Source organism: Delphinapterus leucas, chromosome X (assembly GCF_059928025.1).
Source record: "Delphinapterus leucas isolate spDelLeu-1000000601 "Yukka" chromosome X, BTC_Dleu_Yukka2, whole genome shotgun sequence".
Classification (NCBI taxonomy): Eukaryota; Metazoa; Chordata; class Mammalia; order Artiodactyla; family Monodontidae; genus Delphinapterus; species Delphinapterus leucas.
The window spans coordinates 7,164,687-7,190,367 of NC_143150.1; positions in this window are offsets into that span (position 1 = coordinate 7,164,687).

Consider the following 25,681-nt stretch of genomic DNA (forward strand, 5'->3'; position numbering starts at 1 on the left):
GCCAAGTCCCGCTCTGAAACAGGACATAAATTTATACTGAGTGAATATTCACCAGTACATATGTCCTTTGTGATAGATAAAACTATGTAGTATTGTATTTATGCTCAACTACAAATAAAACTGAAGTTCATCAAATTTCCCTTTTTTCTGCAATTACAGAGGAAAGGGAGGTGTGGGTTCAATTTAGAGCCCCCACGGAAAACGTTTAACCCCATTTCTTGGTCAGTTTCAAGATAAATTGCTGAATATTATGCATGGGCCTGTTTCATTTTCAAGAATTCTTTTGCAGTATTTTTCTTTAGATATGCATATACCCAGAAAAAATTGCAGGTTAACAGCTTGTATTCGAGGCTACTGTGAATCAGAAAGCCACGTAGAATCCTGTTGTTACTTTCAAAAATTATTTGAAGAATATCTTGTCTTACTGATAATACTATAATTACACTTTACACTGTTACCCTTTACACTCTTCATATTACTCAGCAAATTGTATCCTTTTGTATAAACTCTTTGTCCTTGAAAATAGGTCATTACAGCAAAGCAAACTCCAGCTTTCCAAGGCAGATAACTTTCCTGAGATATGTTTTAGATCTTCACAGGCTGCCTTTGTTCTGTTCTTGTTTATACTTTTCAAAGAGTTAGAAATATCTGCAATGTATTTGACACAGCTACAGCCGCCTTTAAAAAATATTGCCTATCTGGTTGATGTAAAACGATGTAACCAAAAAATTGGGTGGGAGGTTTGGACAGGTAGCAGACTGTATGCTTAAGAATCCCCAGAATATTGCTCTGTCTAATATAGTAATTACAGTAATACACACACACACTGCATTCTGCCTATCATAAGGTAAACCATATTTTTAGTCAATAGGAATTCAATTCAAATAACCAAGGTTGGAAACAACCTCAGTGAACTTGAATAGGGCTCTGCAAAGAAAGTGTGTGGTTTTATTTTTATTTATGTATTTATTATCATTTTGTTTCAAAAGATTTTATAACAGTTTAGGAGAAAGTTTGGTTTGCAGCTGCCCATCTTACTAAAAAACTCTGTGTTAAGAGTTGATGTTAAACTCCATATACATAAACCTCTTGGAAGCACACCAAACCAAGTAAGTCATCTGAAGTCATCCAGTTTCTGTAGGAAATCGTGTGCTTCAACAATGAGGCAGGAGGAAGGGAATGTGGTAAATCATGAACTCTAAAAGGAGCTATAGGATAGCAGGGACCTTGTCTACATTTTTTTCACTGCTACATATGCAGAACCCAGGAGAGGGCCTGACACATATTAGGTGCTTACTAAATATTTGTTGAATGAATAGATGAATGTTTATCTAATTATAAAGCCCATAGAGAGCCATGGCATAAATTTCGAAAAATATAGAAATTATATTAAAGAAGATAATTTTCAATTAAATACGAAGTTCTCACAAAAAACCCCGGGGTACGGAATGGCTTTCAGTATAATAGTTCCACTTTTATCACACTAGTAAATATTGGGGTTTTTGTGACAGATTTCATTCTATTGCTTTATGAAGTTTGAAAAGAAATGGACTTAATGATCTCTAGGATCCAGTCTAATTCAGATATTTGGTGATTCAGTGAAATCCATGATTATTAGTATAATCGTCAACATTAACAATGCTATGATTTTCAACCCCATACCAATACGTACACACACAAAAAATAAAAATGGATTTGTACTGTCCACATAATACTCCTACCTTACCCTAGAAATGTAGAAATACTTTTTGTATTGTAAAAGGATAAACAATATTTTAGTTATTATATTTTGAGAACATAGTGGACAGTAGTGAGTAAGAGTTAATGGGAAGTCTTAAAATTATATTTACTACCTAGAGTATTTTGGGCCAAGAATTATTTGTACATAATATTTCAATTGTTCTATCCCGGCATTTTTAAAATCAATTTTCTTTTTAATAGTCTAGACAGCATTTTAAGAATAAATCCTTCTCTCAGATTTTGTAGTAGATAATTCCATTTTATTTTCCCCATAAAATGCATCAGTTCAAGTAAAGGCCATTCATCCTTTAGGCCTTATAATAGTTATCCATGTTGACATATTAGTTGAGTTAACTGCTCCTGTATGTTTCAGAACCTCACTAACTATATATGGTTTTCAAATTGTGTATGAGAAATTAATAGTCTCCACTCAGTACTCACTGTTCAACTTTCTTAAACCCTATCTTATTTTTTTTTAATTGAAGTGTAGTTGATTTACAATGCTGTGCCAATCTCTGCTGTACAGCAAAGTGACTCAGTTATACACGTGTACACATTCTTTTTTATATGCTTTTCCATCGTGGTTTATCACAGGATATTGAATATAGTTCCCTGTGCTATACAGTAGGACATTGTTGTTTATCCATCCTATACATACTAGATTGCATCTACTCATCCCAAACTCCCAATCCTTCCCTCCCCCACCCACTTTCCCCTTGGCACCCACCAGTCTGTTCTCTATGTCTGTGAGAGTCTCTTTCTGTTTCGTAGATAGGTTCATTTGTGCCATATTTTAGCTTCCACATATAAGTGATATCCTATGGTATTTGTCTTTCTCTTTCTGAGTTACTTCACTTAGTATGATAATCTCTAGTTGCATCCATGTTGCTGCAGATGGCATTATTTCATTCTTTTTTATGGCCAAGTAGTAGTCCATTGTATATACTTAAACCCTATTTTAAATGATCTATTATACAGGCAAAACTACCTTATTCCATGGATAAAGTTTATCATTTATAGATTTGCATTTGCATGTAATTTCCAATATTTTAAATTCTGCACGTTTAAAAAGATTTAAAATCCATTCATTTATGAATGACTGACTATAGGACTTAATAATCCACTCATAGAGTTCTGGGGACGGACAGTGGTGATCGTTGCACAACAATATGAATGTACTTAATACCACTGAGTTGCACACTTAAAAATGGTGACTGTAGTAGGTTTTATGTCATGTTTATTTTACCACAATAAAATTATTATACAAAGGGAAATCTTTCTGATTTTGAAATAATCTACTGTGTGATGTTTCCTTTTTAATGTAAAGCTTTAAAAACTGTTTTGCCTTTTTTTTTCAATTTCAGAATAGTAGAACTTTCAGATCACATAAAATATTTGAGCCACATCTGTATTTAAACTGATTTTGTTGGGAGATTTGAATCGAGTATATGTCGCAGAAGCTATGCAACTAGTCTGCCCATGTGGACAACAGTTATGTTTTAAAGGAAAAGGTCTGTGCAGTTTTCAAATAAGCTAAAGAACTTAATGAGTTAGGTGTGTACAAACACTACTGTAACTCAAACACATGATCTCCCACAAAGAGTGCAAATATTTGAGTAATCATTTCTGTCCATTTGGAACCATATCCTTTGGGTGTTAATATCTGGGGAATAATCATCAAAGGGAAACGTTATTTTTCTCTATTGCGTTGGGTAGAGAAATATGTGGAGATTAATGACATTTAAAAAATTTCACTCAGATGTGTTGATCACGTCAGCATTATTTTAGTAAATGCCCTTCTTTCAAGGTAGGCAATGTTTTCACTTTAAAAGCAACAACAGTAATCTTAATGTCCATTCAACTAGAAGGCTGAGATAGCAGTATCTGAACTGATGTCTATTCTGCACACTTTATAGGAGAGAATGATACAAAATTGAAATAAGAAAGAACTGAAAAAAATGTCTTCAAAAACCCCTGTGCCTTTTATGGTTAACTGTTAGCACCAATTTTTAAACATCCATTTTTAAGACATTTGCTTGGAATACACTGAATCACTAGAAGGAGTAGCATGGAAAATACCAGCTTCAGGTATTTCCTTCAGTTGATTTTAGGCCTCTTCTTTGAAAGTGTAGATACAGTTAAATGCTGAAACTCACTTTAACCGTGCTTATTTCTTGGCTGACATGATAACAATTACAAAAGGACCTGTTCACATTCTTATAAAAAGTTGACAGTATCATTGTTTGCCATGAAATGTAGTTAAGAAAAAATATTCAGTGACACTTATAGATGATAAGATAGACTTTATTCAGGACCATTGCGCTATGTATAGGGAATACTGCATTGGGATTTTACAGTGGGGGAGAGAGATTGAGCTCAACTCTGAATACAGCATGTGCAAATGGAACATTATAGCCAAGGAGCAGAGTGGAAAGTCAGTGAATGGAAAATTACTAAGAGAAAATCAGGAGTAAGGGGGATTCTGGTTAAACTGACTTAGCAGGGTTATTGCTAAAACTGGATTTTGCAAGGAAGTGCACAGATGGGCCTAGGAGAAGGTTCAGGATCCTGACTAAGGTTTGGTTAAGCAAAGAATCTTTGTCAGTGTGTGGCAATATAGTAATGAATCAGTTCACTTTGTTATTTTCCATTGTAACCATTTTCATAGTTTTAATGTTTTTGTTTTTAATGGATAAAATATATTCCAGTTAAATGTACTATTTTTATTAGCTTTTTTATTTTGTTCTAGAAGAAATTTTTTTATGTTTAGGGGAAAAGGCTTAAAATAATTACTATTGATTTTAACTTCTTTATTTTTTGCTGAAAAAGCACTTGACGTTTAACAAACATGTTTATCATAAAAATTCATACATATAATTCCTCTTTAATCAAGCTCTAAATTAAAGTTTATTTTTCCTTTAATGCCTCTCAAACTCATCCCATATTCCTATAATTCAATAGCTCCTAGTCCACTGCCTCTTTATGCAGAGAATTGCATCTCAAAAACATTGGTTTCATCTCGTTTTTACCTGAATGCAGTTTTCAGTATCTTCCAGTAGTTGAAACAATAGAGGCAATGCTTTTTCTCTTCTTCTTTTTATCTTTATGTATATCATGGATCTCAAATACACAGAATTGATTGGATAGTAATCCTTGGCTCCTGATACACTGTTATTTGTCCAACAATGGTTATATTCTTTTCTATTCTGTATTTCATGACTTTATTTATTTACATATTTAAAAATTCACTTCCTAACTGCCTCTTCTGTGTCAGTCTGTTAAGGTCACCCTTAAAAAGGACAAATAGTACAGCACTTTGCCCTAATGGATTAATCAAGATTAAGAGTACCAGAATTTGGGATGTTGGGTGGGTGCCTCCCATTGAGAGAAACCGGGTTGGGAAGGGAGAAGTATACTAGGTAAAGGAAATAGTCAGGAAAGAAGGCATGGTGTGTACATAGAGAATGAGTAGTTTTGACCAAAGCATAAAGTGGGCTAAGAGAAGTAGGAAGAGACCACATTGTTAATGACTTTGAATTTCAGTTTTATTACAAAGGGAGAACTTTTGCACAAGTAAGTGACGTAGTCACTTTTGAACTTTAGGACAATTCCATCCATCAAGGCACAGTGTGGTAGATGGGTTTGGGAGAAATAGATATGGATGTGCTAGAAGGAATTGGGAAGGAGAGCCTGGAAGTAGTAAGATCTTAGCTGCTCAGAATTTTCAACACACCTATTTATATTAGCTTCCAGTAAGGTTTATCCCATTGCCTGTGGAGTCCTTTTTTTTTTTAAAGACTACTCCTGACATTTTCTCTTTTGATCTCTGTAAGTTCATAGGTATTTACTGAGGTGAGAATGAACTGATTCCCTAGTGTTTGCTAATTATAATCATGTGTCAACAAGGGCTGGAACACGTGGCATCTATGGGGATTTGCTGCAGCATTAGCAAGCTATTGGTATTCAGAATACTCAGTTTGCTAGAACATTTAAAATTAAGTTGAAATATATTTGTCTGTTGCTGCATTTAAATGTTTTAATTGTCTTAAAATGCTTAATAGTCTGAATACCAAAGTGCCTGGAGAGCCTTGGCAAGGAATGGTAAATAAAACATGTGCCCCCTACTGTGATTTATGGGAGTCAGGTCAAATTGTTTTGTTTGTTTATGCATTACCAGAAAAATTGGATGTGATCCCGTAGTGGTGCTACCAAGTAGTATCCAAGGACTATCATTTTGTAAATCCAGCATGAAAAGGCAGGCCTCAGTTTTTTCATTAAATAGAATTATTCTGTGAAACAGAAGCCACTCTTCAGTTCTACAGTCAATCAACACCTGCCATTGTAAGGGTTTGTGCTAAGAGAGATAAGCTAAAGAGCAAGGTTTCTCAGTTTCCACAGTACTGACATTTTGGGTTGAGATAATTTTTTTATTTGGGGATTGTCCTGTGCACTGTAGGGTATTTAGCAGCATCCATGGTCTCTCCCCAGTGGATGCCCGTAGTGACCCTCACGTACTCAGTTGTTAATAACCTAAAATATCTCTACACATTGCTAAATGTCCCTTGAGGCACAAAATCACCCCCTGGTTGAGTACCATTGGTATCGAGTCTATTCTTATCTTCAGGAAGCTTACAATCAAGCCATTTTATGGCCCAGATTTTGGAATCAAGAAGCCTCAGGTTTGAATCTTCACCCTGCCATTTACTAGTCATGTGACCTTAGGTAAGGTACTGAACCTCTCTGAGAGGTTCTCACTGTCTTTACCTTTAAGGACACTTAAGGAAAATACTACTGAGTTTGCAGAGTTATTGTGAAGATTATAGAAAAGTAAAGAATGTTGTAAATAACATATGCTAAAATGGTTGCTGATCTAAAGTTTCCAAGACCAACTGTGCTTATTGTGTTACATGACTCTTATTGAAGTATGGTTTTCTCGGGGTTATACCCAGTAGTGGGATTGCTGGGTCGTATGGTAGTTCTATTTTTAGTTTCCTAAGGAAGCTCCATACTGTTCTCCATAGTGGCTGTATCAGTTTACATTCCCACCAACAGTGCAAGAGGGTCCTCTTTTCTCCACACTTTCTCAGGCATTTATTGTTTGTAGATTTTTTAATGATGGCCATTCTGACTGGTATGAGGTGATACCTCATTGTAGTTTTGATTTGCATTTCTCTAATGATTAGTGATGCTGAGCATCGTTTCATGTGTTTGTTGGCAATCTGTATATCTTCTTTGGAGAAATGTCTATTTAGGTCTTCTGCCCATTTTTGGATTGGGTTGTTTGTTTTTTTGATATTGAGCTGCATGAGCTGCTTGAAAATTTCGGGATTAATCCTTTGTCAGTTACTTCATTTGCAAATATTTTCTCCCATTCTGAGGGTTGTCTTTTCGTCTTGTTTATGGTTTCCTTTGCTGTGCAAAAGCTTTTAAGTTTCATTAGGTCCCATTTGTTTATTTTTGTGTTTATTTCCACTTCACTAGGAGGTGGGTCAAAAAGGATTTTTCTGTGATTTATGTCATAGAGTGTTCTGCCTATGTTTTCCTCTAAGAGTTTTATAGTGCCTGGCCTTACATTTAGGTCTCTAATCCACTTTGAGCTTATTTTTGTGTATGGTGTTAGGAAGTGTTCTAAATTCATTCTTTTACATGTAGCTGTCCAGTTTTCCCAGCACCACTTATTGAAGAGGATGTCTTTTCTCTATTGTATATTCTTGCCTCCTTTGTCAAAAATAAGGTGAATATATGTGTTTGGCTTTATCTCTGGGCTTTCTATCCTGTTCCGTTGATCTATATTTCTATTTTTGTGCCAGTACCATACTGTCTTGATTACTGTAGCTTTGTAGTATAGTCTGAAGTCAAGGAGCCTGATTCCTCCAGCTCCGTTTTTCCTTCTCAAGATTGCTTTGGGTAGTATAGTCATTTTCACAATGTTGATTCTTCCAATCCAAGAACATGGTATATCTCTCCATCTGTTGGTATCATCTTTAATTTCTTTCATCAGTGTCTTATAGTTTTCTGCATACAGGTCTTTTGTCTCCTTAGATAGGTTTATTCCTAGGTATTTTATTCTTTTTGTTGCAGTGGTAAACGAGAGTGTTTCCTTACTTTCTCTTTTCAAATTTTTCATCATTAGCGTGTAGGAATGAGAGATTTCTGTGCATTAATTTTGTATCCTGCTACTTTACCAAATTCATTGATTAGTTCTAGTAGTTTTCTGGTGGAGTCTTTAGGATTCTCTATGTATAGTATCATGTCAGCTGCAAACAGTGACAGTTTTACCACTTCCTTTCTGATATGGATTCCTTTTATTTCTTTTTCTTCTCTGATTGTTGTGGTGAAAACTTCCAAAACTATGTAGGATAATAGTGGTGAGAGTGGACACCCTTGTCTTATTCCTGATCTTAGTGGAAATGGTTTCAGTTTTTCACCATTGAGAACGATGTTGGCTGTGGGTTTGTCATATATGGCCTTTATTATGTTGAGGAAAGTTCCCTCTATGCATATTTTCTGGAGGGTTTTTATCATAAATTGTTGTTGAATTTTGTCAGAAGCTTTTTCTGCATCTATTGAGATGATCATATGGTTGTTCTCCTTCAATTTGTTAATATGGTGTATCACATTGATTGATTTATGTATGTTGAGGAGTCCTTGCATTCCTGCGATAACCCCCACTTGATCATGGTGTATGATCCTTTTAATGTGCTATTGGATTCTGTTTGCTTGTATTTTGTTGAGGATTTTTGCAATCTATGTTCATCAGTGATATTGGCCTGTAGTTTTCTTTCTTTGTGACATCTTTGTCTGGTTTTGGTATCAGGGTGATGGTGGCCTCATAGAATGAGTTTGGGAGTGTTCCTCCCTCTGCTATATTTTGGAAGAATTTGAGAAGCATAGGTGTTAGCTGTTCTCTAAATGTTTGATAGAATTCGCCCGTGAGGCCATCTGGTCCTGGGCTTTTGTTTGTTGGAAGATTTTTAATCACAGTCTCAATTTCAGTGCTTGTGATTGGCCTGTTTATATTTTCTATTTCTTCCTGGTTCAGTCTTGGAAGGTTGTGTTTTTCTAAGAATTTGTCCATTTCTTCCAGGTTGTCCATTTTATTGGCATATTGTTGCTTGTAGTAATCTCTCATGATCCTTTGTATTTCTGCAGTGTGAGTTGTTACTTCTCCTTTTTCATTTCTAATTCTATTGATTTGAGTCTTCTCCCTTTTTTTCTTGTTGAGTCTGGCTAATGGTTTATCAATTTTGTTTATTTTCTCAAAGAACCAGCTTTTCATTTTATTTATCTTTGCTATTGTTTGCTTCATTTCTTTTTCATTTATTTCTGTTATGATTTTTATGATTTCTTTCCTTCTGCTAGCTTTGGGGATTTTTGTTCTTCTTTCTCTAATTGCTTTAGGTGTAAGGTTAGGTTGTTTATTTGTGATGTTTCTTGTTTCTTGAGGTAGGATTGCTATAAAATTCCCTCTTAGGACTGCTTTTGCTGCATCCAGTAGGTTTGGGGTCATGATGTTTTCATTGTCATTTGTTTCTAGGTATTTTTTGATTTCCTCTTTGATTTCTTCAGTGATCTCTTGGTTGTGTAGTAGTGTATTGTTTAGCCTCCATGTGTTTGTATCTTTTATAGATTTCTTCCTGTAATTGATATCTAGTCTCATAGCACTGTGTTCGGAAAAGATACTTGATACGATTTCAGTTTTCTTAAATTTACCAAGGCTTCATTTGTGACCCAAGATATGATCTGTCCTGGAGAATGTTCCATGAGCACTTGAGAAGAAAGTGTATTCTGTTGTTTTTGGATGGAATATCCTATATATATCAATTAAGTCCATCTTGTTTAATGTATCATTTAATGCTTGTGTTTCCTTGTTTATTTTCATTTTGGATGATCTATTGGTGAAAGTGGGGTGTTAAAGTCCCCTACTATGATTGTGTTACTGTCGATTTCCCCTTTTATGGCTGTTAGCATTTGCCTTATTTATTGAGGTGCTCCTATGTAGGGTTCATAAATATTTACACTTATATCTTCTTCTTGGATTAATCCCTTGATCATTATGTAGTGTCCTTCTTTGTCTCTTGTAATAGTCTTTATTTTAAAGTCTATTTTGTCTGATATGAGGATGCTACTCCAGCTTTCTTTTGATTGCCATTTGCATGGAATATCTTTTTCCATCCCCTCACTTTCAATCTGTATGTGTCCCTAGTTCTGAAGTGGGTCTCTTGTAGACAGCATGTATACAGCTCTTGTTTTTGTATGCATTCAACCCCTCTATGTCTTTTCGTTGCAGCATTTAATCCATTTACATTTAAAGTAATTATCAATATGTATGCTCCTATTACCATTTTCTTAATTGTTTTGGGTTTGTTATTGTAGGTCTTTTCCTTCTCTTGTGTTTCCTGCTTAGAGAAGTACCTACAGCATTTGTTGTAAAGCTGCTTTGGTGGTGCTGAATTCTCTTAGCTTTTGCTAGTCTGTAAAGATTTTAATTTCTCTTTCAAATCTGAATGAGATCCTTGCTGGGTAGAGTAATCTTGGTGGGTTAGTTTTTCCCTTTCATCACTTTAAACATGTCCTGTTACTCCTTTGTGGCTTGCAGCGTTTCTGCTGAAAGATCAGCTGTTAATCTTATGGGGATTCCCTTGTATGTTATTTGTTGCTTTTCCCTTGCTGCTTTTACTATTTTTTCTTTGTATTTAATTTTTGATAGTTTGATTAATATGTGTCTTGGTGTGTTTCTCCTTGGATTTTTCCTGTATGAGATTCTCTGCACTTCCTGGACTTGATTGACTATTTCCTTTCCCATATTAGGGAGTTTTTCAACTATAATCTTTTCAAATATTTTCTTAGTCCCTTTCTTGTTCTCTTCATCTTCTGGGACCCCTATAAATTGAATGTTGGTGTGTTTAATGTTGTCTCAGAGGTCTCTGAGACTGTCCTCAGTTCTTTTCATTCTTTTTTCTTTATTCTGCTCTGCAGTAGTTATTTCCACTGTTTTATCTTCCAGGTCACTTATCCATTCTTCTGTCTCAGTTATTCTGCTATTGATTCCTTCTAGAGAATTTTCAATTTCATTTATTGTGTTGTTCATCATTGTTTGTTTGCTCTTTAGTTCTTCTAGGTCCTTGTTAAACGTTTCTTGTATTTTGTCCCCTCTATTTCCAAGATTTTGGATCATCTTTACTATCATTATTCTGAATTCTTTTTCAGGTAGACTGCCTATTTCCTCTTCATTTTTTGGTCTGGTGGGGTTTTACTTTGCTCATTCACCTGCTGCCTATGTCTCCATCTTCTCATTTTGCTTAACTGACTGTGTTTTGGGTCTCCTTTTCTCAGGCTTCAGGTTCTTAGTTCCCGTTGTTTTTGGTGTCTGACCCCAGTGGGTAAGGTTGGTACAGTGGGTTGTGTAGGCTTCCTGGTGGAGGGCCTCGTGTCTGTGTTCTGGTGGATGAGGCTGGATATTGTCTTTCTGGTGGGCAGGACCACATTCGGTGGTGTGGTTTTGAGTGTGTGTGATCTTATTACGATTTTAGGCCACCTCTCTGCTAATGGGTGGAGTTGTGTTCCTGTCTTGCTAGTTGTTTGGCATGGGGTATCCAGTACTGGAGTTTGCTGGTTGTTGAGTGGAGCTGGGTCTTAGCAGTGAGACAGCGATCTCTGGGAGAGCTCTCGCCAATTGATATTACATGGGGCTGGGTGGTTTCTGGTGGTCCAGGGTCCTTAATTCAGCACTCACACCTCAGAGGCTCAGGCCTGACACCTGGCCAGAGCACCAAGACCCTGTCAGCCACACGGCTCCTAAGAAAGGGGAGAAAAAAAAGAAAGAAAAAATAAATACATAAAATATAATAAAATAAGTTATTAAATTAAAGAAATAAAAAAGTAAGAGGGCTTCCCTAGTGGCACAGTGGTTGAGAGTCCGCCTGCCAATGCAGGGGACACAGGTTCGTGCCCCAGTCCGGGAGGATCCCACGTGCCACGGAGTGGCTGGACCCGTGAGCCATGGCCGCTGAGCCTCTCGTCCGGAGCCTGTGCTCCGCAACGGGAGAGGCCACAGCAGTGAGAGGCCCATGTACCACACACACACAAAAAAATAATAGAACAAGAAAAGAAGGGAGCAACCAAGCCAATAAATAAATCCACCAATGATAGCAAGTGCTAAAAACTAAACTAAGATAAACCTATAAATCAGAAACTAGTCTGTCGCATACAGCAAACCCCAAGTCTACTGTTGCTCCCAAATTCCACTGCCTCAGTATTGGGATGGTTCGTTGTCTATTCACGTATTCCACAGATGCAGGGTACATCACGTTGATTGTGGAGATTTAATCCACTGCTCCTGAGGCTGCAGGGAGAAATTTCCATTTCTCTTCTTTGTTTTCACAGTTCCTGGGTTTCTGCTTTGGTTTTGGCCCTGCCTCTGCATGTAGGCCGCCCTCAGGCATCTGTTCCCCGCCTAGAGCGGCGGGCGCTAAAGCAGCCACTTATTAGGGGGCTCTGGCTCACTCGGGGGGCGGGAATGGTGTACAGAATGCAGGGCAAGCCTGCGGCGGCAGAGGCTGGCCTGACATTGCAAGAGCCTGAGGCATGACGTGTGTTCTCCCAGGGAAGTGGTCCCTGGATCACGGGACCCTGGCAGTGGCAGGCTGCACAGGCTCCCGGGAGGTGAGGTGTGGATAGTGACCTGTGCTCGCACACAGGCTTCTTGGTGGCGGCAGCAGCAGCCTTAGCGTCTCATGCCCGTCTCTGGGGTCCGCGGTTTTAGCCGCGGCTTGCGCCCGTCTCTGGAGCTCGTTTAGGCGGCGCTCTGAATACCCTCTCCTCGCGCACCCTGAAACAATGGTCTCTTGCCTCTTAGGCAGGTCCAGACTTTTCCCCGGACTCCCTCCCGGCTAGCCGTGGGGCACTAGCCCCCCTCAGGCTGTGTTCACGCGCCAACCCCAGTCCTCTCCCTGGGATCTGACCTCCGCAGCCCGAGCCTCAGCTCCCAGCCCCGCCCGCCCCGGCGGGTGAGCAGACAAGCCTGTCGGGCTGGTGAGTGCCGGTCGGCACCGATCCTCTGTGCGGGAATCTCTCCAGTTTGCCCTCCGCACCCCTGTGGCTGCGCTCTCCTCCGTGGCTCCGAAGCTTCCCCCCTCCGCCACCCGCAGTCTCCATCCACGAAGGGGCTTCCTAGTGTGTGGAAACCTTTCCTCTTTCACAGCTCCCTCCCACTGGTGCAGGTCCCATCCTTATTTTTTTGTCTCTGTTACTTCTTTTTTTCTTTTGCCCTACTCATGTATGTGGGGATTTTCTTGGATTTTTGGAAGTGTGAGGTCTTCTGCTTGTGTCAGTAGGTGTTCTATAGGAGTTGTTCCACGTGTAGATGTATTTTTGATGTATTTGTGGGGAGGAAGGTGATCTCCACGTCTTACTCCTCCGCCATCTTGAAGGTCCTCTAGTTGCCCCACTGTTTATATTTTCACTGTGTTCTTCCTATCTGTGGTTTAGACTCAATAGTTTCTTTTGTTATGTCTTCAGGTTCATTTACCTCTTTTTCAGCAGTGTCTTATCTGTCATTAAATCCAGGCAATTAATTTTTTCCTTTCATATATTGTATTTTGGGGCTCTATGAATTAAAGTTTCTCTCTTTATTTCATATCTGAGTCTGTTTCTAATGACTTACTTTTCTCCCAGTAATGAGTATGTTTTTCTGCTTTTTAACATGTCTAGGAACTTTTTATTGTTTACTAAACATTGCCATTTTACATTGTTGAGTGTCTAGGTTTTGAAGTCTTCCTGAAAGAGTGTTAATATTTATTTATTTTGTGCAGTGATTTGCGTTACTTGCTAACTTGCTTGACCCTTCAGAAGCTGGTGTTTAGGCTTTCTTTTGTTATATGTAGAATAAACTTTAGGGGTATTTTGTATCTACTCCTAAAGCATAGTCCTTCTGGGGTCTCTACATAATGTGCTGGGTGTTCAGCACAGTGTCTTCATTCTGGCTGGTTGGAACTCAAAAGTCTTCATGCCCTGTGTAAACTCTAGGAATTGTTAAGCTTATCAATATCCAGGATATGTTATTTGATCTCTTGGAGTTTCATGCTATACATGCACAGCTTAACATTCAGTCAGAAACTTAAGGGGATCTCTGTGCAGAAATCTGCAGTTCTTTCTGCATATGTTTTGCCTCTCTAGTTGTCTATTCTCTTATTTCTAGATGCTCCATCCTCCCCAAACTCTGATCTTTGCTTCCTTCAATCAGCAAGACTACTATTTTAGCTTCATTTCTCTATCCCTGTTCTGTGGTCCCAAACTGTTTCCAGGTATATAGCTGTAGTGGTCTTTGTGCTTAGTTCATTTATTTTCCTTATTTTGGAGATCACAGTCCTAAATTTACAATTGTACACTGTCTGGAAACAATTGTGTCATATATTTTGTCCAGTTTTCTAGTTTCACAGCAGAAGAGGAAATCTAGTATCAGTTAATCTGTCTTGGCAAGTAGAGAATAGAACCCTCTTTGTAATTGACTTATTTCTTCCTGAATGCCCACATGTATCTTTCTTTGTCCTTGAAATTCAGTAACTTCTTCCAGATAGCTTCTCATACTGAATATTCTGTACCATTTTTTTCCCCTGAGTTACAGTATATAATTTTTATCTGCATATTCAAGCCTTCTTAGCCTTGATGTGTCTTGCTTCATTCTTCAGGAATGCAAGTTCTCTGTGAGTTGGACATCATTTGTCGGGTTTACAGGTCTTGCTTTTAATTTTTTAAAATCTCTTTTGTCTTTGCTTTTATTTACTATAATTTATTCATGCTTTTTCTTTAAGCCTCACTGTATTTCCAATAAAGTTTGTATATAATTCTGTTGTTTCTAATATGATCTTATATCTATAGTGTTTAGGCTTTTCCCACTTTCTAGGTTTTACTAGCTTTTCGTCTTCATCATAATAAAGGTTTTGAACTTTTATTCTTATTAGAGATCTTTCTTGTTATCTAACTCATGTTATTTTTAATTTTTTTTTTTTTTTGAGAACGTGAGGAAGTAATTGTCTGAACCTGGCTTCTGTGTCCTTGGGTAATTTTTCCTGTGACATGTTATTCACTGGCCTTTGCTCGTGTTTAATTCCTTCTTTTAAAAATAACATTTTAAAAAATTTCTTTGGATTCTTTTATGTTTATTTCTTTGATATTATTATTCATATTTTAGGGGTGGGGGCAGAGATAATGATGTGGAGATACCAATATCTTTGATATGGGTTTATTTCCTAGGCGAACTTCTTACCACAAATATCTGTCTTTTTTCCCTAGTGGCATGTATTCTCTCAGTTACTGGCATTCAAGTGATTGGTCATTCACAGCAAATCACTTAAGCTGTGGGCTCTCTGTTGTGTGCTGTAGTGATTATTGTTTCCCTTCTGTCATTTATTCCATTTCCGCTCTCACAGTTCCAGCTGGTTATAAGGTTAGATCATAGATAAACTTGTTATATCAGTATAGTTTCTTCTTCAAGTCCATGTCTCATGCCATTCCGCATTTTTGCAGAAGTATTCTCGGTTTCTCCAGTTATTTGTCCATCCTTGTCAATCCAACTACTCAAAAGGTTTATTGAATATAATGCTAAGGTTAGCAATAATTATTTTGGACAAACTCTGAATCCTTCTCAAGGTGTAAAGAGGTGTGTACTTTATGTCTGAATCTTCTCTCTTGTTTTGCTTCATATTTCATAGTGTTTTGTAGGCATGTTTCAAAATTTGTATATTGAGGTTGTGGTCATTTCCTCATGGCTTTGAAGACTGATCCACTCCCCTACACATACACACACAGTCTACTTTGTACCTATGCTATAGATGGGTTTTGAGAGAGGGAAATAGAACAGTAAAGCAACATTGCTCTTCAGGTTTTAACTGGAGAATTTGTATTAATTTAAATAGAATTTCTAGTAGAATAAATAGCTTACTATTTAGGGAGGATACATTGTTGTCTATTTTGCAGAAAAAATACAATATACTTTTGTACTATTCTACCACTAAAACAATAACCAGAAATCATTTATGTAGTGGATTTTCAAGAGCTTGGTTTCAACACCAATAACTAAAAACTTTTGCTGGCAAAAGTTCCCTCCCCACCCCCTCCGGGGCCTTGTTTGGTTGAAGGAAATTAATTAGATGTCTCATTATCCCTTCTACTCACGTGATCCTTGGACCAGAATCATAGACTTCCCTGGGGAGAGTGTAAAAAGATATATAATCTCACACCTACTGAATCAGGATTTGCATTTTAACAAAATCCTGAGGTGATTCCTGTGTACATTAAAGTATGAGAAGCACTGATATTAGCAAAAGTGTCCCCAGATCGTAGAAAAAGTTTTGTACATGATTTCAGGCCTGGTAGACATTTGTGCCTCCACATTTCTTCCTTCTACAGCCATAATGTAAGTAACTGTGGTCAAAAACCAGTGGTGTGGCAGTGACTTCCTGAAAAAAAGAAATGTCCTGATTCCTATAGTTTACCAGTTTTCTTGGTGTGAATACTCTCACCATGGCTGATTTCAAGCTAACAGCGTGGTGACACTGAACAGCGTGGTGACACTGAACGTGGAATTGAGGAGAGATGTGTATAATCTATTCCCTCATGCGTTTACAAGATGCTTTCAGCACACCACTGCTGAGAATCTATTCATTGCTGTTGCTATTGTATAAATACGAGCTCTCTTACCAAGTTCCATGATATTTGGGGGCTTTTGGATGTGCTTCTTTTGCTAATCTGTGCTTTAGTTAAATGAAATATTAACATTAAATTGAAAGTTAGTAAACTGTTTTATTATCTCTCCTTATCCTTTTAACATATTAATTACATCTTAAAATTTTGTTTTATAATCGAATGTCTTCGTATGTCTAGATTTTTGCATTAAGTATTGATACATAATATTTTGGTCTTCCAAATAATGTTTTTCTTTTTTCCAATGCATTTTAAACTTTTATTACTTTATATAATCATTTGAATACTCTTATGGGACAGTATGGGTATTTTACCCCCAAAATGGCTGAGTTGGGCAAGGTTGCAAAACAAATACAGAGACAAAACAAGTGAGAAACCGTAACTCCAGTTTTCCTCCATCCCAGTCAGAGTAGTCTGTGTCAAAGACATTTTATGTAGAGAATGATAGATGGAGTTTCTCAGAAAATGTAGTTGATCCTCTTACGGATCTAAGATTTCTGGGCATTTTGAAAGAGAATCAGTGGCAAGTAACATTATGCATTATTGGACATGATTGAGAAGGTTTTAGATGACCAAGCTTACCACTGACTTCTCTGCCTTCTTATTAGCCTAAGATTGATCCATGAAGATCAGTTTGGTGTTTTTCCCTTGCATAGTCATCAGCAACTTCATTCATTATGAATGTGATGAAAGAGGTTAAATAAATTACTCAAGTAAATATAGATATTTAGTAAATTGCAGAGCCAGGTTAAAGTCTAGTTCCACCTGAATCCCAAACCCTTGTCTTTATTGCATTACACTTTGTTTCTTATATTGAGTATGAATTTTTTACCCTAGGAATTTTATAGTGTAACTGCCCATACTCACTCTTGAGGAAGTTGATCAAATAGCAACCATGTGCAATTAGAGTTCAGAGATGTATCAATAACATTGTTCCAATCTTTTTATTTGTAAAACGTTCTCAGCTACCCACAATTACAAAAATATTTTACATCTAGAATAGACGTGTTTACAGAAACAGAAAGTAGATTAGAGGTTTCCAGGGGCTGGGTGGAAGGGGAAATGGGGAGTTGTTGCTTGCTTAATAATTACAAGTTTCTGGGCTTCCCTGGTGGCGCAGTGGTTGAGAGTCTGCCTGCCGATGCAGGGGACACGGGTTCGTGCCCCGGTCCGGGAAGATCCCACATGCCGTGGAGCAGCTAGGCCCGTGAGCCATGGCTGCTGAGCCTGCGCGTCCGGAGCCTGTGCTCCGCAATGGGAGAGGCCACAACAGTGAGAGGCCCGCGCACCGCAAAAAAATATATATAATAATAATAATAATTACAAGTTTCTGTTTGGGGTCATGAAAAAGTTTTGAAAATAAATAGTAGTGATGGTTGCATAACACTGTGAATGTAATTAATGCCACTAAATTGTACACTTAGTCAACATGTCAAATTTTATGTTACATATATCTTACCACAATTAAAAAAAAACATTTAAAACAGACACAAAGCCTCAAAAACACAAAAATTTACATGGTTATCATGGCACCTGCATTTGTGGAGAATAATCATCTTTGGAAATGCTCCATATTACTTTTTCATAGCCTAGATATTCTAAGGAAAGCTTTTTTTTTTTTTACAAACACAGCTAATGCTGGTAATAATTTCTATAGTTAAATGGACTTTTTTATAATTAAAGAGAAATTCTATTAATTTACAGTGAGACTATTAAGCATATAGGGAGCCTTTTGACTAATATCCATCAATGTGTTTATTTTCCACCAAAGCCAAATTATTACCAGAATTTGGGGGTTGGTAAGATGATCATAATGAGAAGAGTAATAATGATTAGGCGTAGCCTTTCACTTGCACTTACTTTGTAGTTCTTCCTTAAGACCTTATACTTACATAGACACTTTCACAATCCTCCATAGATGATCCGTCTTTTCTATCATGTGTCTAATTTATTATTTTGACTCTTAATTCTCAGATTTAAACATTCTCAGATTTAAACTCAAGACTTTCATGATTCCTACACTCCAGGTTTGGCATTTCCCTTTATTTTATGCCCCCAAAGTTCCCTGTAACTTTCCACTGCAGGACCTGGCTGACTTATTCATCTTTATTGGTAATTATCTGTCTAATATCTGTACTCCCTGAAGGACTATGTGTTCTATAAGGGTAAGGATGGGATTTTCTTCACTACAGTATTCCTTTCATTTTCATTTTTACTGGTCATTATTCTCTTCATCCAGAAAGACATCTTGTTTTTTTCTTTCAAGGCTGTGCCATACTTAGCCTGCTTTCATTGTTATCCATGTTTCAGCTCCACAGTATCTATAGAGAGTTTTTTCCTGACCATTCTAACTAGATCCCCATCCAATTCACTACTGCTGCACCCTCTATTTCATTCAGTGAACCTATAGTGACTTTTATTTCTGCATTAATCTATTTGTGTATTTTTTTTATTGTCTCTCTCAAGTGATGGTAAGCTCAGTGACAGGAGAGATCGTATATGTTTTATTAGCCATTGCATTTATAACCCCTGGCCTAGGACTAAGGACAGAGTTGACACTGAATACACATGTATTCTCTGCCTATCTACTTAAGATTCCTTTAGAAGATGCGGGCATAAATAATAAATAAAAGTGAATAACATCATAAAGAAAATCTACATGGATAATGCTCATATATATATTTTTTTCTGAATGGTATTCTGTGAATGGTATTCTGTGAATGGTATTCTGTAGACATAGACTAATAATAGTTCATATTTCAGTTTAAAGTGAGCTATAGTACATAGTCAAAAAATGGTTCTCTAATGAGAAAAGTTACCATGTACAGCTCCTTAAAATGGTACTTTAAAAGGGTTGAAATATAGATCTCAACATCCTTTTGCCTTAGAGCAATAAATGGATACTCCTCTACTAGTCAATGAATATTCTGGAGAGATGCCTGTCCATTAATGACTATTTTTGAATTCTTAATTGCTTTGCATGTTCAAAGCCAATATATTTTGCTTGAAATATCGATTTTTGATTATGTATCTCTTACAAAAGGTTTACTCCTGACCTTGAGATTTTCTTGGTTAAAGCAGTCATCCAAAGCTCTAAGAACTAAAGCATATTTTACTTAGAGTTTTTACTGTAAGTGGCGATACAGTACACCTACTCAATGGAATATTGTCTCCATGGAGTAGCGATTTGGCTTCAGGAAGCAGTGAAACAGCTGCAGTGGACTGAGCTCAGAGCACATTTTTCTAAGTCTTTGTCTTATGAATTTGGTCAGATAAAATGTTTGATCTGAATACATTGAAAATTAAAAGATGGATAAATGCTTTTAGAGATTCATTTCTCTTTAACAATTCCCTGGAGTCTTTAAGAAACACATACCATGTTGGAATCGTTGAAAGTTAAAATAATATGAATGGGATCAGAATAATTCTCTCTCAGGTGCTGGCTGGCAATGGAAGAACATAGGGTGCATTAAGATGATAAAATATAGCCAGTATAGTGTTTAGAGCTTAAAGAACTCACAGAGATGATCTTGTCAAATTGATCAACATGTGTAGAGGCGCAGACACTTGCCTAAAGTCACACTGTGAGTCAACAGCAGAGCCAGTCCTTGAACCCAGTAAAATTGGTCCCCACTATAGGTTTTCTCTACTATGTACTCATGTATAGGGAGTCATCACTAGAGCTGTTCCATTTACAAGTGGTATCAGTAGTATGGGATACAGTTTGGGGTAAAGCATTTAAGATTAAACAGGATGCTTTTAGTAGACAGAATCAGTAGCTTAAAGCCCAAGGTCGTCTTAATTTGGATGTTTTCTTTTCCTTTTTATATCTGTTATTTGATGATCAAAATGACCAAAAAATAATGATAAGAACAGACATGCATGCTTTATCATATACTGAATTAATATCATTATGAGTTTCAAAAGCTTTTAAAAATTTTCCACATGATAGATAATAGATTGCTCATGTTTCTACAGTTTTTTAGGTTTACAAAGCATTTTCATGTTCAACATCTCTGTGAATTCTCTTGACAGGCCTGCCTGCAATGTGGATGATGTTTATTTCCTTTTAGAGATGATGGGCTTGAAATTCCATAAATTTGGGAATGTGTAGAAGTTACTCAGCTTGATGATGACAGAGGCAGGATTCAAACCTTTGTCTTCCAACTTCAGTGTGCGTGGTAATCCCCTGCAGGTCTTGTTAAAGCTGTCTTCTGGGTCAGAGTTTCTGATTCAGTAAATTTAGGTGGTCTAATAATTTGTATTTCTAACAAGTTCTCAAGTGATACTGATATTGCTAATCCAAAGACCCACCCACTGGTGTAGTCAGTCCTAGACCCAGTCTATCTGTATTCTCATGTGTTCTCTCTTAAAGAATGGGGATATTCCATAAGCAAGTGGTTTGCCTAATCCCTGTTCTCCATAAATCCTCTTTATATTAAGCAAATTGTTAAAGTACTCTCTTGTGTTTTCAGTTTGTGCACATCAATGATGCTTTTAAATACAAAAAAAACCACCACATATGTATCAACTCCATTGAATGAAGTGTATATCATTTTGTTATGTTAAACTAAGCCTCATCAATTATTTTAAAATACATTTTATTTTATGATTAGTTGTATCTTGTTTGCTAATATTCCACTTATAATTATGTTGCTGATTAAGTAAGGTTGATACTGTTATTTCCTGAATCTGCTCCCAAATACACTGCACACTAAGTAGGATTAAAATTTAAAGTAAGGGGGCTTCCCTGGTGGCACAGTGGTTGAGAATCCGCCTACCGATGCAGGGGACACGGGTTCGTGCCCCAGTCCGGGAGGATCCCACATGCTGCGGAGACATTGAATTTAAAATAGAAGTTGATAACTAAATTCTTATTTTTATTAGCAACTGCAAGATGAATTTAAAAAGGTAACATCTAAGAAGTTTTTTTAACCATTAGATGTGTTTCATCAGTATTTTCACTTTTCTCTCTTTTTATTTTAAAGACACTTGCACGCTCAACAGTCTGGACTGGTCTCAGGTGGCCAGACAAAATATAGGACACTTAGTTAAATTCGAATTTCAGAGAAACAGAGGATATGTAGTTTTTAGTATAAGTATGTCCAAGATATTGCAGGGAACATACTTATACTAAAAATAATTACTTGTTTTCATTTGAAATTCAAATTTAATTGGGAGTCCTTTTCTTTTCTTTGTTATTTTTCCTGCTAAATCTGACAACCCTAGACTGGTCACAAAGGTAGAGCATCACGTACATGTCCTTTTGTTTTGACAACTGGGTGAAACCATAGAGAGCATGCACAAGCACCCCCATTTTATCTCAGCAGTTATATGAAAAGTAAAATTCAGAAATTGAGAATAAGTGCATTGTATTAACATCACATACTCATACCTAATTTTATTGTACTGTATCATATATATTATACGTTTTTTAATCAGTCATGTTGTCAGAATGCATACTTAACTACATATTGAACTCACTGTGTCTTCAGTGTGTTAAGATCTTCAAATATGGTCATGCATTAAACAAATACTTTCCAAGCACTCAGGATGAGTCAGAATTCACTGTGTTCAGTCAAATGTGAGTTTAAATAGATTAACAAATAATTGTCCTCTGTCCCCTTCCAATGAATTATATGCCAAGGAAAGGGCATGAAAAGGCACCAAAGCTAAAGCCGTGATCCTCAACCTTGGTTTCACATTGGAATCACTGGGAGATCTTTAAATTACATGTCTGGGTTCCACCCTCAGATATTCTTGTTTAGTTGATCTGAGATCTATCTTGAGCATTGGGAATTTTTAAAAGCTCCTTCAGATGCTTCTAAATATGTACCTATGCTTTCCTAAATTAGTGGTTCTCAAACTTGTTTGCACATTTAATGACCTAGGGAGTCTTTAAGTAAATACTTGGATGACCAGACCACACCATAGACCAATTAAATAAAAAAGGGAGGGAGGTTAAGAATCAGGCTTCAGTATTTTTAAGCTCCCCAAATGTATTCCAATATAGAGCCAAGTTAGAAAACCACTACTTTGTAGGATTTGTATGAACTTTACACATCTCTCTACTTAGGTACGAACTAGACTTTGAGCACTTCCCTTATTAAAACTTAAGAGAAATTAAAGACAGAGCTATAAGAGCTAATGGCGATACTGGTTCTTTCAAGGAGTGAAGAGCTATCTGCTATGTGGTCATCAAAAGGGAAAAAAAAAGATAGTAGGAAAAGCAGTGACAAAACATCAAGCATGTATTGTACTTGAGACTTGCCTGTGGAACACTCTGCCATAGCTTGAAATCCATTTGACTTCTGGGTTGCATTTTGGTGTATGTATTTTCCTGCACCGGGATAACTAAAAATTCCAAACTGAACAATCAACAACAAAAAAGTTTTGGAAGCACAAATGTAAAAACTTGCTGCTACACTGGAGTACTGAAAACCCTGCTGTTAGTTGTTTTCTCTCCTACCTGCATGGCTCAACTTGCCCTATGAGCAAGTCAGGTGTGCTTAATGAACCATAGAAAATTGTGGAAGCCCTCAAGTAGGGCTTCTGAATCTTTAAGATGCATCAGTTTAAATGGATGGATTTGTTTTACCTTGAGCCATTATATCAAGTACCATCAATTTTGTGATTCAGTTAGTTCTCATTTATACATATTAATGCCTATTGATTTCTTAATTCAGTTCTACCTATATGACCAGATAATAGCTTCCTTTTTTCTCTTCCTTCTGGAGGTGATAGCGAGTAGGGTGTCAGAGATTGGGGTGGGAATGTGAGTGGGATGGAAAGAGCCCTAGGTTCACGATTCAAGAAAAGGCATTTATTACAGTATTACATATTTCACTTAATTTTCCGAGCCTTAGCTTCTTTATTGTTCCAATGAGTATAATATGATACCTGGCCTCAGCCTCACAGACTTGCTGTGAGAATCAAATTAGTTTGGTATATTGTCTTCTGTGAGGTAGCTGACAGTGAAAAACTACCAGCAGCAATAGGAGTAAATGGAGAATTCGTAGATTTAGACATGCCCATTGAGGTGGTGTGAGTACTGCAGGAATTGACCTAGGGTAAGGTACAGGTTTTCAGTTAAGTGAAAGAAGTCATTCACTGGCAGAAGTTAGGGGGCAGGGGTTGCAGAAGGGACTAGAGGTTTGAGGGGAATGGAAACATTGGATCATCTTTCCCTGATCTCTAGGAATGTAAGCTTTTTGAGTAGGGTTACCCAGTAATATATAGGATATTTATGGTTCACAGCCTCGTGAGTTCCCTGGGCGAAATTTGAAACTGGACCCCATACAGGCAGGGCAAAGAGAGACTGAAGAAAGAGGCAGAGCACTCCATGTTTGTAGTCGCCAGTGTTAATAAGCTAGGGAACTTACAGGCTCATCTTGGGTGCCTTCAAGACAAGTATATCTCTGCACCCCCCCACCAGAATCTTAAGAGATTATATAGAGGCCTTAATGGGGTTCACTCAAGTATACAGTGCAGATGGTCTCAATAACACTTTACTTTCTCAAGGCTGCGTCCTTGAAGTAATTACTAGTGTGGGAACAGTGGGTGGAATGTACATTCCAAGGGCAGCGGAAGGGGTAAAGGGCCTGCAATTGCCTGGATCCAGCTCCAGGATCCTCTCAATGACCTCTAACAGATACACAGTTAATTTGAATTTGATATAAACAAAATAATAGTTTTGGTATATATAAGCCCAAACATTGTAAGGGAAATATACCAAATATAATAAGAATCACTCGTTTATCTGAAATTCAAATTTGTGCACCCTGTATTTTTATTTGCTAAATCTAGCAACCCTAATCTTGGGGGTCGTGGGGTTGTCAGCTTTGCTCCTTCTCTCAGTTATTTTTGTGGAGGAGATTGTTTCAGGTATTGGTTCCTTGCTACTTGCCTCATGATATTGTTGATTGATAATATTACTGGATTTATGTATCTTGCATGATCTTTACAAGGAGTTTTAGATAAGCATTTTCATCCCCACTTTACGTATTAGAAAACTGAAAAGCAGAGTGATTATAGAGTGCTTGTCCAAGTTTTACGTCTAGTTAGTGGAATATTAGGTAATTACTCACCATCTGATTCCATATGCAGTGTTATTTCAGCTATGCCCAAGCTGTCTCTTGGACTGCTTAGATCTCAGCATTTTATGTTTATTTTTAAAAATTTATTTTTTATTAAGGTTTAGTTGATTTTCAGATGTACAACATAGTGATTCAAAAATTTTAAAGGTAATACTCCATCTATAGTTATTATAAAATGTTTGTTATATTCTCTGTGTGGTACAATATATCCTTATAGCTTATTTATTTTATACATAGCAGTTTATACCTCTTAATCCCCTACCACTGTCTTGCTCCTCAATCCCTCCCTCTTGCCACTGGTAACCAGGAGTTTGTTCTCTATATCTGTGAGTCTGTTTCTTTTTTGTTATATTCACTAGTTTGTTTCAGTTTTTAGATTCCACATATAAGTGATATAATTATAGTATTTTTCTTTCTCTGTCTGACTTATTTCACTAAGCATAATACCCTCGAAGTCTATCCATGTTGTTGCAAATGGCAAAATTTCATTATTATTTTTTATGGCCAATATTCCATTCTATATATGTACCACATCTTCTTTGTCCATTCATCTGTTGAGAGGGACTCTTAGGTTGCTTCCATATCTTGACTATTGTAAGTAATTGTAAATAATGCTATTACGAACATTGGGAGGCATATATCTTTTTGAATTAATGTTTTTGTTTTCTTTGGATATATACCCAGGAGTGGAATTGCTGGGTCATATGGTAGTTGTGATTTTAGTTTTTTGAGGAACCTCCATACTGTTTGGCTGCACCTATTTACATTCCCATCAACAGTATACAAGTGTTCCCTTCTCTCCACATCCTTGCCAACATTTGGTATTTGTGATCTTTTTGTTGATAGCCATTCTGACAGGTGTGAGGTGATATCTCATCGTGGTTTTGATTTGCATTTCTCTGATGATTAACAATGTTAAGCATCTTTTCATATGACTGTTAGCCATCTGTATGTCTTCTTCGGAAAAATGTCTATTCAGGTCTTCTGCCCATTTGTTAATTGGCTGTTTTTTTTGGTTTGTTTTTTTATTATTATTATTATTTTAACATCTTTATTGGAGTATAATTGCTTTACAATGGTGTGTTAGGTTTTGCTTTATAACAAAGTGAATCAATTATACATATAAATATATCCCCATATCT